The sequence below is a fragment of the Notothenia rossii genome, assembly GCF_949606895.1.
Source record: "Notothenia rossii genome assembly, chromosome: 3".
In the NCBI taxonomy this organism is placed as follows: domain Eukaryota; kingdom Metazoa; phylum Chordata; class Actinopteri; order Perciformes; family Nototheniidae; genus Notothenia; species Notothenia rossii.
This window is the reverse complement of record NC_136901.1, coordinates 82,278,580-82,290,462: the sequence shown is the minus strand read 5'-3', so window position 1 is coordinate 82,290,462 and position 11,883 is coordinate 82,278,580.

The window sequence follows — 11,883 nt, the reverse complement described above, 5'->3', positions numbered from 1 at the left end:
ACTTTTTCATGGTTTCTCAATTTCCACTTTCAGGGAGTGAGCACTAATTCAAAAGTTTTTGAGCATGTACTCCATGTCCACGTCTAACAACATAATTTAAAGGGGACCTATCATGCAAAATGCACTTTTGTACGTCTTTTATACATGAATATGTGTCCCCTGTGTTCCAGGAAACTCACCAAGTGTCAGAAAACACAACCCTCTCTATTTTCCTCCATACCCAAATCTCTAAAAAAGGGGCTGCAACGGATCTGATAAAAACTGATCCAGATTTGAACACTGTCCTGACGTCAGGATGGTGGCGCTACGGCTATTGGGCCAACTCTCCACCTATCAGGGGAATGGGGGGTTGGGCCACGGCCGGCCATTGTCGCTCGAAAGCGCTGGAGATGCTGTAGTACATATGCCAGGCCTGTAAGTGGCGCTGTAGTCTGCCACAAAAGCAGTGAAGAAGACTTCCCGCTCATGGTTGCCATCATAGATATGGTTGCCATGGTTGCCCTTCTGTTTATTCTCCGCTGTGGCTCTTTTTCTCCCTCCCCGAGGCAAGTGTTTGCTCCCGCTGCTGTAATTCAATGCAATCCCTCCCCGTCTAGGTAAGCACTGTAATTCTCTCCGGTTAGTCCACCAGCAGATGACAAATACCCACCTCTCCGCCTCTTCCAAAGAACGAGGGGACCGTGCGGCAGTTTCAGTTAGATTTTTAGGTTTTCTTTCACCTGTCAACATGTCCGTTAAAGTTTAAATCTTCCGGACAAAATTAGAAAAGTGCCGGTCAAAGGTCTTCTTTGTTATTTATTGAACTTTAAAACAAATGAATAACGACTCTATATAATAATATAATAAAACACGGAGGACGGAGATCTATTTTTCTCCCCCTCTTCTGACTTGATCAGAGCACGCTCCCCTCTCCTGCAGGGGGGCGTGGTCAGCTGCAGCTCACAGAATCAGCCCCCTGCAAAAACAGGGCTGGAGAACAGCAAATAGAGCGAAATGAGGCATGGCTAAAATGCATGATCTGTTTGGTATTTTGAAAGCAGAAACGTATAAATATACCTTATATAGGTATGGCCCTACAATATATCATTTAAATATAGCATGATAGGTGTCCTTTAATTTGGATAAACACGGTGAGCCTCGAGAGTGTCAGTTTAACATCCTGGGACAGTCTTCTCGGTAGAAATAATACTTTATGAGTAGGGCAACAAAGGAAAAGTTATTTTACATTCAGACAACTCTCCTATTGGAGCTTCAAGGTAGAAAACTGCAGACAACTCAGAGCTTGAACAAATTATGCATGCTTTGTTTCACAGTGGCACGCTGCTAGTCTTGCTGGCTTTCGCTTCCATGTAAAAGCTATTGTCTCACCCTAAACTAAGTGTCATGTGTAAATACAATACAAATGGAAACTAAAGTGGTAAAATATGAATTCATGTCCCTCAGCAGCTTAGGCTGAAAGAGTCTGAAGGATTTTTCTTAGTTCAGAGTCACGGCATAAAGCATAGAGAGTGTGATCAATCCAACAAAGGACTTACATTTCTCCATGAAATCATTCTCCCACTGATCACTGCTAATCAAGGCACAATCTGATGCAGTAACACACGAAGAATATGTGAATGTGACCCTCCAGCGTGAAAGACAGTCAGATGATTTAATTCAGCAATCACCAACCAGCTCAAATACCTGATTAGGTCCATTCTGTGTGTGCTCATGTAAAAATCAAACGTCCTTTAAGAAGGGGTTTATATGCACTATTTCTCTCATTCAAGATAAAAATCCCCATTATTTCTCCGTTTTATCACCAGCCGGTAAGAGTGATTAAACCCACCTTTGATTGCTTGCAAACATTTTCTCATCAGCTCATAGAGGCAGCCCTGTTGACTCTTTAGTTATAATGGCCACAGGCAATAGCCAATCAAACCCGGCCTTTATTGGTTGTTGCTAGGAAACCAAACTTTCCATATGTGAATCATCCTGGACATGATGAGATGTGTGCAGGCTTGATACTTGAATGCATTGCATCATTCCACACACTATGCACTTCAAAAAATACTTGGGATGCATAAGAGTGGGAAATCTAATGAAAAAAGTTGAACAGGCGGATGGAGGGAGCGCAGACAGCAGCTTGGAAGGAGATTGGGAGCCTGCAGGAGGGCTGATATTGAATGCTCTCATACACTGCTGATGAGAAACGACATGTTTTCTCTGGTCAACAGGAACTTATATTGTGGCAGTAATCTCCTTTTTCAAGTCTCTGCTGGGATGTTTTACCATCAAAGCCCTGCATGTGACAGAAACATCTCTTTAACAAATGTTCGAAAGCATGCTGTCCATCATTAGCCTAAATCAGTGTACTTAAAATATCCCTGCAGTTTTGGTAAACATATTTATCCACTTTCATTTCCTCAATGCTGAGGGAAACAAATTAGCATAATAATATTCTTACATGTTTGTGTGTACGGATTCACTTCCTAGAACAACAGGGATGCTACCTGTTTTTTACTTTGGTTTTGCATTAACAGAGTCTGTTATTGTGCATAGTTCCAGCTCAAGTTTGAAAAAAAGAACGTTGTATAAATTATGTTAGATTATTAAAAGACAACATGAAATAATATAAAAGATGTACTTTTTTATAAAGCTGAATAAGGAACTTGTGTTATTAAAGTACACATGTACTGTGAAAAAATAACCCAGCTAATAGCCTCTAAATCAGGGGTCCGCAACTGGTGGACCGCGGTCCGGATCCGGACCCAGACGCCGACCTATATGGACCCGGAGCTATAATCAATACATTAATAGGGGATTTTTCGGCGCCTCCCGCTTTTTTAACGCTGATTTGGGTGACTTGTGTAATTCGTGGAGAACCGAAGAGTTTTCGTTTTGGGGGCGGGGGGGGGAGTCCGTCCGTCAGTCCGACTTCTTCAAAAAAAAGAAGAAGAAATCTAGACCGCAAAAATAATTAAACAAGCGAGTACCTGTTTTTCCTGGCCAAGGACAGGTTCCTTTAACACAACACGAGCGTAACGTGTCTTCACGTGGTATATGTCTCGTCAACACACTCTCACTCCATAATCGTCCAGGAGAGACGTTTGGTCAGGGTCCCGTGGCGTGCAGTTGTGACGCTCCTAGGCTCCTTCAGCTTCATAAAGTGTTGAGCATATTTGTATCATATAAAAGTCATGTTTATGTTCATGTGTATGACATCATCATAATGTGCCTGAAACGTGGTGATGCTAATGAGCATGCGCAGAAACAATAAACGGCTCTTACTCCAGGCCAAACTCTGAGCGATAGTGGTCGTGTGTTTTTTCTGTCCGTTAGCATACTTACACTACTTTGGCTGACTGCAAATGTGGAGACGTCTGCTGAATTATGTCTTGCGCAACAGGTTATGGGACCAGTCAAGGAGGCCAAAGGTGGTTTAAGTTGTTATTCGACGGTGACGAGAAAAACGTTGAGTTATGGGAGACGAGGTTTTTGGCGCACATGGAACTGCGCGGCCTCAGTGAAGTTATCCTGGAAGAGCCAGCGATAGACTACAATGACGAACAAGCACTTGAAGAAGACGCAACAAAGAATGCAGAGGTATATGCTGAATTGGTGCAGTGTCTAGATAATAGGAGTTTATCACTCATAATGAGAGACGCAAAACGAGATGGAAGAAAAGCGTTGGCAATACTCCGAGAGCACTACGCAGGAAAGGACAAACCACGAGTCGTGAGCCTGTATTGTGAACTCTCTTCTCTCCACAAAGCAAGCAACGAGACCGTTACTGATTATATTATTCGAGCGGAGACTATATTCACGTCTTTGAGAAGGGCCGAAGAAAATATCAGTGACGGTTGCAGATTGCCATGGTAGTGAAGGGGTTACCGGACTCATTCAACCCGTTTGTCGTGCACGTCACTCAAACCAACGACCGTCTAACGTTCGGTGAGTTTAAAGCTAAACTGCAGAGCTATGAGAGCACTGACAAATATAGGACGAGTGACATGAATGCGGACGAGGAGGGCGTTATGATGACTAGCGGGACGAGGACACGAGGATGTGGAAGAGGGAAGAAGATGGACTTTGCTGACATTGAATGCTACACATGCGGGAAGATGGGGCATATGTCTAGGACATAACCTAATGAGATCCAAGCGAGGCGAGACGAGCGACGATGGGACACGCCTAGTGCTGCGTACCGGTACGCCGAACCGGTACTGGACTTGTAAAAAGTTTCGGTTCAAGTCCGGTTAAAACCGGAACGTCGGGAACCGGTACTTACGTATATTCTCCTTTTTGTTCTAAACCATCTAAAACCTTCCATAGATCGAGAAATCTGCGCTGAGAAAAGACGAAAAACATTGTTTTGGCTTCTGATATGGCGGCCATTACTGAACTCACAAAGTCTCGCAAAATATCGCAACTGCTCGCGAGATCTGTGTGACGTCAAGGGAAGCTGGCTTAGACATAGTGGACACTGACAGCGTGGGATACTGGTTGCCATATATGGTAGTGTAGCTAAGCTAACTCCTTTTTATGTAAACACAATGCCGCGGTGCTTTAAATCCAGTAAGGTGTGGGAACATGTGACGAAACTGCCGCTAGATACTGTGAAGTGTAACCTGTGCGGGAACGTGATCAAGTGCGCTGGGGGAACATCGAACATAGCGAGGCACTTGAGGAGAAACCACAAAATAGAAACAACTCCACATGCGGCCTCAGCCACATTGGCGGCGATGTTTGGCGACCAAAATAACAACGATCAAGGTAAGCTGAACAATACTTTTGGAGGATTTTCAGTTCAGGAAATAGGCTTGTAAAAAATTGGCATTCGTTAGTAACACATGTAGAGTTCTAGTAAAGACATGGTGTAGACAAAAGTTGGAAGGGGGCACAATAAACCTGACGAGTTTGAATTTGAGTTGATTATGAGTTTATTTTCAATTGATAATTAGCTCACAATAAGTTCACTTTAGTTACTCACACAACTTGACACAAGTCCGGACTTATAAGTCCGGACCTGAACCTGAACCTCTGGACTTGAGTCCGGACCTGAACCTGAATGTGAGTCCAGGTACACAGCACTAGACACGCCACACCGAGGAAGAGGCCGAGGCAGAGGGCTGGGCCGTGATCAGGTGAAGAAGGCAGACGGAGACACGGAGGATGATACCGGTGCATCATTCTCTTCCAAAATAAGTGACTGTCAAAATCGAGTGGGAAATAAGAGAGGTCTTATGGTCGACTGTGGTGCCACGACACACATGATTAATGACCCGGCAAAGTTTAAGACAATCGATAAGAGCTTTAGACTCGAGGACCATGTGATAGAGCTGGCAGATGGAACGAAAACGACCGGGATGGCGAAGATGAGAGGAGAAGCCGAAGTTGTTCTGCTCGACAGCGAGGGACGGCAAGTGAAAACGAGGCTCAAACGAGCGCTTTGCATCCCGTCTTTTCCACAGGACATTTTCTCCGTGAAAGCAGCGACAGCCAGCGGAGCTGAGGTCCGCTTCAAGGATGGTGATGATTTGCTGATTCATCAAAATGGTACTAAGTTTAAAATGGATGTGTATGGTAGGCTATATTACCTTAGCACAGTAGAGGATGAAAATAATGATGATGTTTGTAATGGTTGTCATGACATCCAGACATGGCATAGAATACTTGGTCATTGTAATTTTGAGGATTTGTCTAAACTTGAGAAAGTGGTTAAAGGTATGCCGATCAAAGGGAAACATGACATGTCTAACCATAACTGTGAAATATGTACGCAGGGAAAATTTACTCAAAGCAGAAACAGGCAGGCAGATGCAAAAGCTAAGACAGTACTAGAGCTAGTACATACAGACCTATGCGGTCCAATAGAACCAGCAGATAAAGACGGGTACAGATATTCAATAGCATTTACTGATGATTATAGTGGGATGATTTTTCACTACTTTATCAAAGCAAAGAGTGATACAGAAAAAAGCTACTGAAAAATTCATAGCGGATACTGCTCCATATGGACACATTAAGTGCATAAGATCTGACAACGGTACTGAATTTACCGGGCATGAGTTTCAAACTTTACTTAGAACGAAAGGGATAAGGCACGAGACAAGTGCCCCATACTCACCTCACCAGAACGGTACTGCCGAGAGAGTTTGGAGGACCTTATTTGAGATGTCACGATGCATGCTATTAGAGAGTAACCTCCCAAAGCAGTTATGGATGCTGTACAAACAGCAGCACAGATACGTAACAGGTGTTACTGTAAGCGTCTAGAGCAGACACCATACCGTGTTTTTACTGGCAAAACACCCGACTTGTCCAACATGAAAATATTTGGCTCTGAATGCTACGGGTATAAGCAGGATAAGAAGAAGCTAAATTCTAGATGTGCAAAGGGTATTTTTGTAGGATACGACAGATATATAGCCCAGCATTCCAAGTATTTTATCCTGAGACAGGGAAAGTCCTGAAACATAGGCTGGTAAAATGCATCACAAAGAGTAGCGCAGATAGTCAGACTCAGACAAATCATAATATGGATTTTGACACTTATGGAGAAACTATTCCCACAACACCAGCAGGGACAAAAATGGTGAACCAGAATCAGAGAGAGCCTAATGTGGGTGTACAGTCCTATAGTGAGGAGAATATTGAGGCTAGTCAGATCCAGACAGATGGTACTCAAAGAGAGCAGGGAGAGAGTGCACGACGCTATCCCACTAGACAAAGAAAAGCTCCAGAATATTTAACGGAGTATCAGTTTAAGGCTGATTGTAATGATGACGGTGAATATGTAGATTATTTCTACAGGGTTGCTTGTGACGTACCCAAAACATACATGCAGGCTGTAGGCTCTAAGAAATCAAAAATATGGGCTGATGCAATGAAAGAGGAGATGAACTCTTTAACAGAGAATGAGACCTTCAGTCTGACCACACTGCCAAAGGGCAAGCAAGCAGTGGGAGGTCGTTGGGTATATGCAGTAAAGGAAAGCCCAGACGGATCTGAGATTTTTAAAGCCAGATATGTAGCTAAAGGCTATAGTCAAGTAGAGGGAATTGTTACAAGGAAACTTTTTCACCGACAGCAAATATGACTTCTGTACGTACATTGATGCAGGTGGCTATACAGGATGATCTTATCCTACACCAAATGGATGTGAAGACAGCTTATCTCCATGCACCAATAGACTGCGAGTTATATATGGAACAGCCCGAAGGTTTTGAGGCAAAATCTAAAACAGGCGAACACTTAGTGTGCAAATTCAACAAGTCATTGTATGGTTTAAAGCAATCCGGGCGAAACTGGAACAAGTTACTGCATGATAATCTTACAGAGAATGGGTTTGCTCAAAATGATGCTGATCATTGTGTCCACAGAAAAGAGTCTGAGAAAGAAAGAGTTATTTTGTTGATATGGGTAGATGACCTACTTATAGCGGCCAATAACAACGGCTCACTCAGTGATGTCAAAGAGATGTTGAAGAGGAAGTTTAAAAGAAAAGATTTGGGGGAACTTAAACACTTCCTAGGTATCGACTTTACACAGAGTGAGGGGGAGATCAAAATGAGCCAAAAGAGACACATAGCAAATATGCTAGAGAGGTTTGGCATGTCAGAGTGCAAACCAAGGTCAACTCCATGTGAGCAAAAGTTACATTTTGACACTGAGGGTGAAGTTATCGATTCTACAGGATACAGAGAGATAGTAGGTAACTTGATATACATTATTACATTATGACATGTAGACCTGATCTGAGCTGGATTGTGAGTAAACTATCACAACACTTAGCAGAACCAAAACAACAAATTGGGCTGCAGCAAAACAACTGTTGAGGTATCTAAAGGGTACAATAGATCAAGAGCTACATTACAAGAAAAGTGCGGAAAGCCTAAAGCTTGAGGGATACAGTGATGCTGATTGGGCAGCCGATCAAAATGATAGGAGAAGCACAACTGGATATTGTTTCAGCTTAACTGAAAATGGTCCGGTTATATCCTGGAAAAGCAGGAAGCAGCCAACAGTGGCGCTATCGACCTGTGAGGCCGAGTACATGGCATTAGCGGCTACTACTCAAGAGAGCATGTACCTTGGACAGTTATTAAAAGGGGTACACCATAATAGCCCACATGTACCAGTGAAGATATACGAGGACAACCAGGGAGCAATAGCTCTATCCAAAAACCTTGTATCCAGACAGAGAAGCAAGCATGTAGACATCAAATACCATTTTGTACGATCTGCACATGCTGAGGGGAAGATATCTATTACATATTGTCCTACTGCAGACATGGTAGCTGATGTCCTAACCAAGCTGTTGACAAAGGGAAAATTTGACAAGTTCAAAGGGTATTTGTTTGGAGAGTAATGTAAATTGCAGGTATACAAATTGAACACTGCTAGAGAAGCTTTTGTTTTGTTTATTTGGATTCTGTGTACCACTTTAGAGAGTTATCAACATGTCTTTGAGTGGTAGTGTGGAGCATATTTGTATAATATCAAAATCATGTTTATGTTCATGTGTATGACATCATCATAGTGTGCCTGAAACGTGGTGATGCTAATGAGCATGCGCAGAAAAACAATAAACGGCTCTTACTCCAGGCCAAACTCTGAGCGATAGTGGTCGTGTGTTTTTTCTGTCCGTTAGCATACTTACACTACTTTGGCTGACTGCAAACGTGGAGACGTCTGCTGAATTATGTCTCTAAATGGAAGCAAATAGCTTTCAACTGATTGCAATGTATTCCCATCTGCGGCGGGATTTGACGCTCATGGAAGCACGGCATTCGTTTGTGTCGGCTGCCCTTAAAGGCAATGTGAGCTTCCATTCCCATTGGATAACGGAGAATTTTACACCCGGAAGTAAGTATTCCCCTTACTGTCGATTGATTTTACAGTGATATCTGCACTACTCATCGACTAAAAAACACCAGATTATCCTTGTTAATTACACAACATTGTTGGTTTAAATTGTGTGCAATGTTTTTGTATTTTTCCCCTTCGATTCGGAGAAACAAATATTTTCGGAGTAAAGGATGGCAGAAGACACTACACTACCCAGAATCCCCAGGTATCGTTTAGGACTACACCTTGTGCTCTGTTTGACAAACCCCTTTTTTTTTCACCATTCATTCCAATGGCTGGCGTCTACAGTATAGCTGTGTCAGCCTCGCAGTCCGGTCCTCCGCGGACTGCGAAATGAGACGGTCTACGGAGCATGTCCTTGTACGTCACCGGCAGTTATCCCTACATTTTGCCGCCCCCGTCACCTAGCAACCAGCTGCAGTCACAAGTGCCGGTAATAATTTCTGACACTAGGCAAAATATTTTCAAACTGTTTTCAAAACTGTTTTCAAAACTGTTTTCAAAACTGTTCAAAATGGAGTCAGATCTAGCTGTACTTATTTTGGTGTTATATAATATGTTTAAATTATTTTCCCGAGGTCGCAACAGGCCCCATTGAAGAGGGCTTCATTCTCCCCGCGCATCTGGATACATTGCGCAGTCTGGTCCTTGCTCCCTATCAAAACAAAATTGTTGCAGTAAGATTTGTATAACAAAAGCAGTTAAATAAATAAATTAGCTTTTATAATGAATCCCAACAATATGAAAACCAAACAGGGTTTAGAAATATTTTCACTTCATATTATTTTATGTATGTAATATAAAGAAGACATCTCCAATTGCCCGTATATTTAAACACACAAATTAAAGAGGTTTACTTTTCTTTCATGTCGTTTACTATTTGGGTGAGTACATTTAAAAACGAAACCAGCTGAAACCGTTGTAGCCGTTGATGGGACGTTACAAGCCATATATCTTTTTTTAAAACTCATTCGTCACCGTCACCCGTTGCATCCTGGGATATGGTACACCGCGGAGTGTACATCAGATGTATCCTCTAAATCTGGGGAAAGAAGGCTGCATTTGTGGGCCGCATTCGGAGGAGTCTTGTCTTTTTTAAAAATTGGGACAGCCTTCGTTATGTCACGTGATCTTCAAATTTCTCCCTGCAGAAAAAAAAAACATGGCCGAACTTTGTTTTATTCTCGGTGGAAAATGCCTATTTTAAAGTTAGTTTGGCCATTAAAATGCGTTTTGATTTCATTTGATGCGAGAAATATGAGTTGTTATTTCAGATTATGTGTGCAGTGGATGTACATGATCTTTAGTTTGCTAGTTATTACGAAGATTACTTCAGGAAATTGCGTCCATAGAACGTTTTCATTGTTACCAAGGTGGTTGCTAGGGACGCTGCTATCGATATTATTTATGTTATGTTGTGTAACTGTTTAACGGTGTTATCTTTATTGCTATCCCATTCCCCGTCAATGTATTGGTCCACAGCGCAAACGTATTAGTTTAACAAAATCCGCATCTAAAGATACGTTATTTTCCCCTGTGCAATTCCAGTTTCACATCTCACATCACATCGTCATTAACAAATAGACCGAAAACATTTAAAAAAAATAAAATAATACTTTATTCCGAGTGTGCTTGCTTTTCTCTTTGAAAGTCATCACATAACGGCATTGTAATACACGGTTTGGCTGCATTAAATATTACATATCTGCCGTAGTTCTCTATTTATAGAGCCCTGATGAGAAGACTTCTAGACAAACATGAGGAACTGCCGCCAACACTGAAAACGTGACGTCGATCATAAATATATTAGCAATTAAACAACATCTTACATTTCTTTTCACACAATACATCTCTTTGCAGGATCAACACTAATTCGGCTGACTTTTATATTTGATCCAATTGGTAGATAAGCTGTATTTACACCATAAAGGTGCACAGCTGATAGAAAGGGACACCAGGTGGTTAAAGCATGTTATTGAATTTCATTATTTTTATTATTAGATATTAATAGGATCCCTATAAAGTATTCATTACTCGTTATTCTCTACTAATAGTTAATTAAAGACTGTATATAATGACTATTTTGCACATCCCTTTCAAGATTTCAAGTTTTTCTAAGGTTTATTGACATATCATATTCACAAACGGTGTAGTTATGCAATGAATGAAAAACTTGGGTTGCAGGTTCCTCAATAGTGCATTACAAGACATCTATCAATATTTGTGCATACCTCCAGCAATGTTAACTAGGTTGAAGCACTTATTTTAACTGATATTATATATATGTATTATACTCTTATAGGATGTAGATATTTCATCTCCGGCCTTGTATGGTATTGAATAATAAATAAATAAAGAACACAGAATTATAAATATAAAACACAGAATTTGTGTGATTATACTAAATGATTTACAAATAAACAACACTGCATATTTACAACTGTTACACATGCTGATGTAACGCAAATGTTTCCAACTTGGGATCAATAAAGTATATCTTATCTTAAGATGATCGATGGCTACTGCAATATTTGCAAAATTTGCCTCTGAACCTTGACAAGTGCATGTTTTAGGCTTATCAAGTAATGTAATGCAATGAAATGTAATGTTATCAATTAACAACAGGAGGGGTCACAAACATAAGACCAGCTGTTAAATAAAGCTTTTCTGACCTTAGCTGGCATGTGGGTATATATATTAATGCTGCCCATTATGGGCACAAGCAATTTTCACCCATTTATTAATTATATGTTTTAAATTTGAGTGTTTCCTATCCCCTAAACCTCCAGGGATGTACACAGTATACTGGCAACTTCTTATTATGGGAAATACGAAAACGTCTTTTAAAACTACAACTCTCAGTAGAGACGTGCCATAGATAGAGAACATGTTGCGAAACACAATATCGATAGCAGCGTCCCTAGCAACAAGTACAAGTAGTTAATAATAATAAAAGACATTAAGAAAAAGGCATTTTAAACAGTGATTAAAAAGCAACACAATCTACCTGCATTACTCTAAACGTGTAAT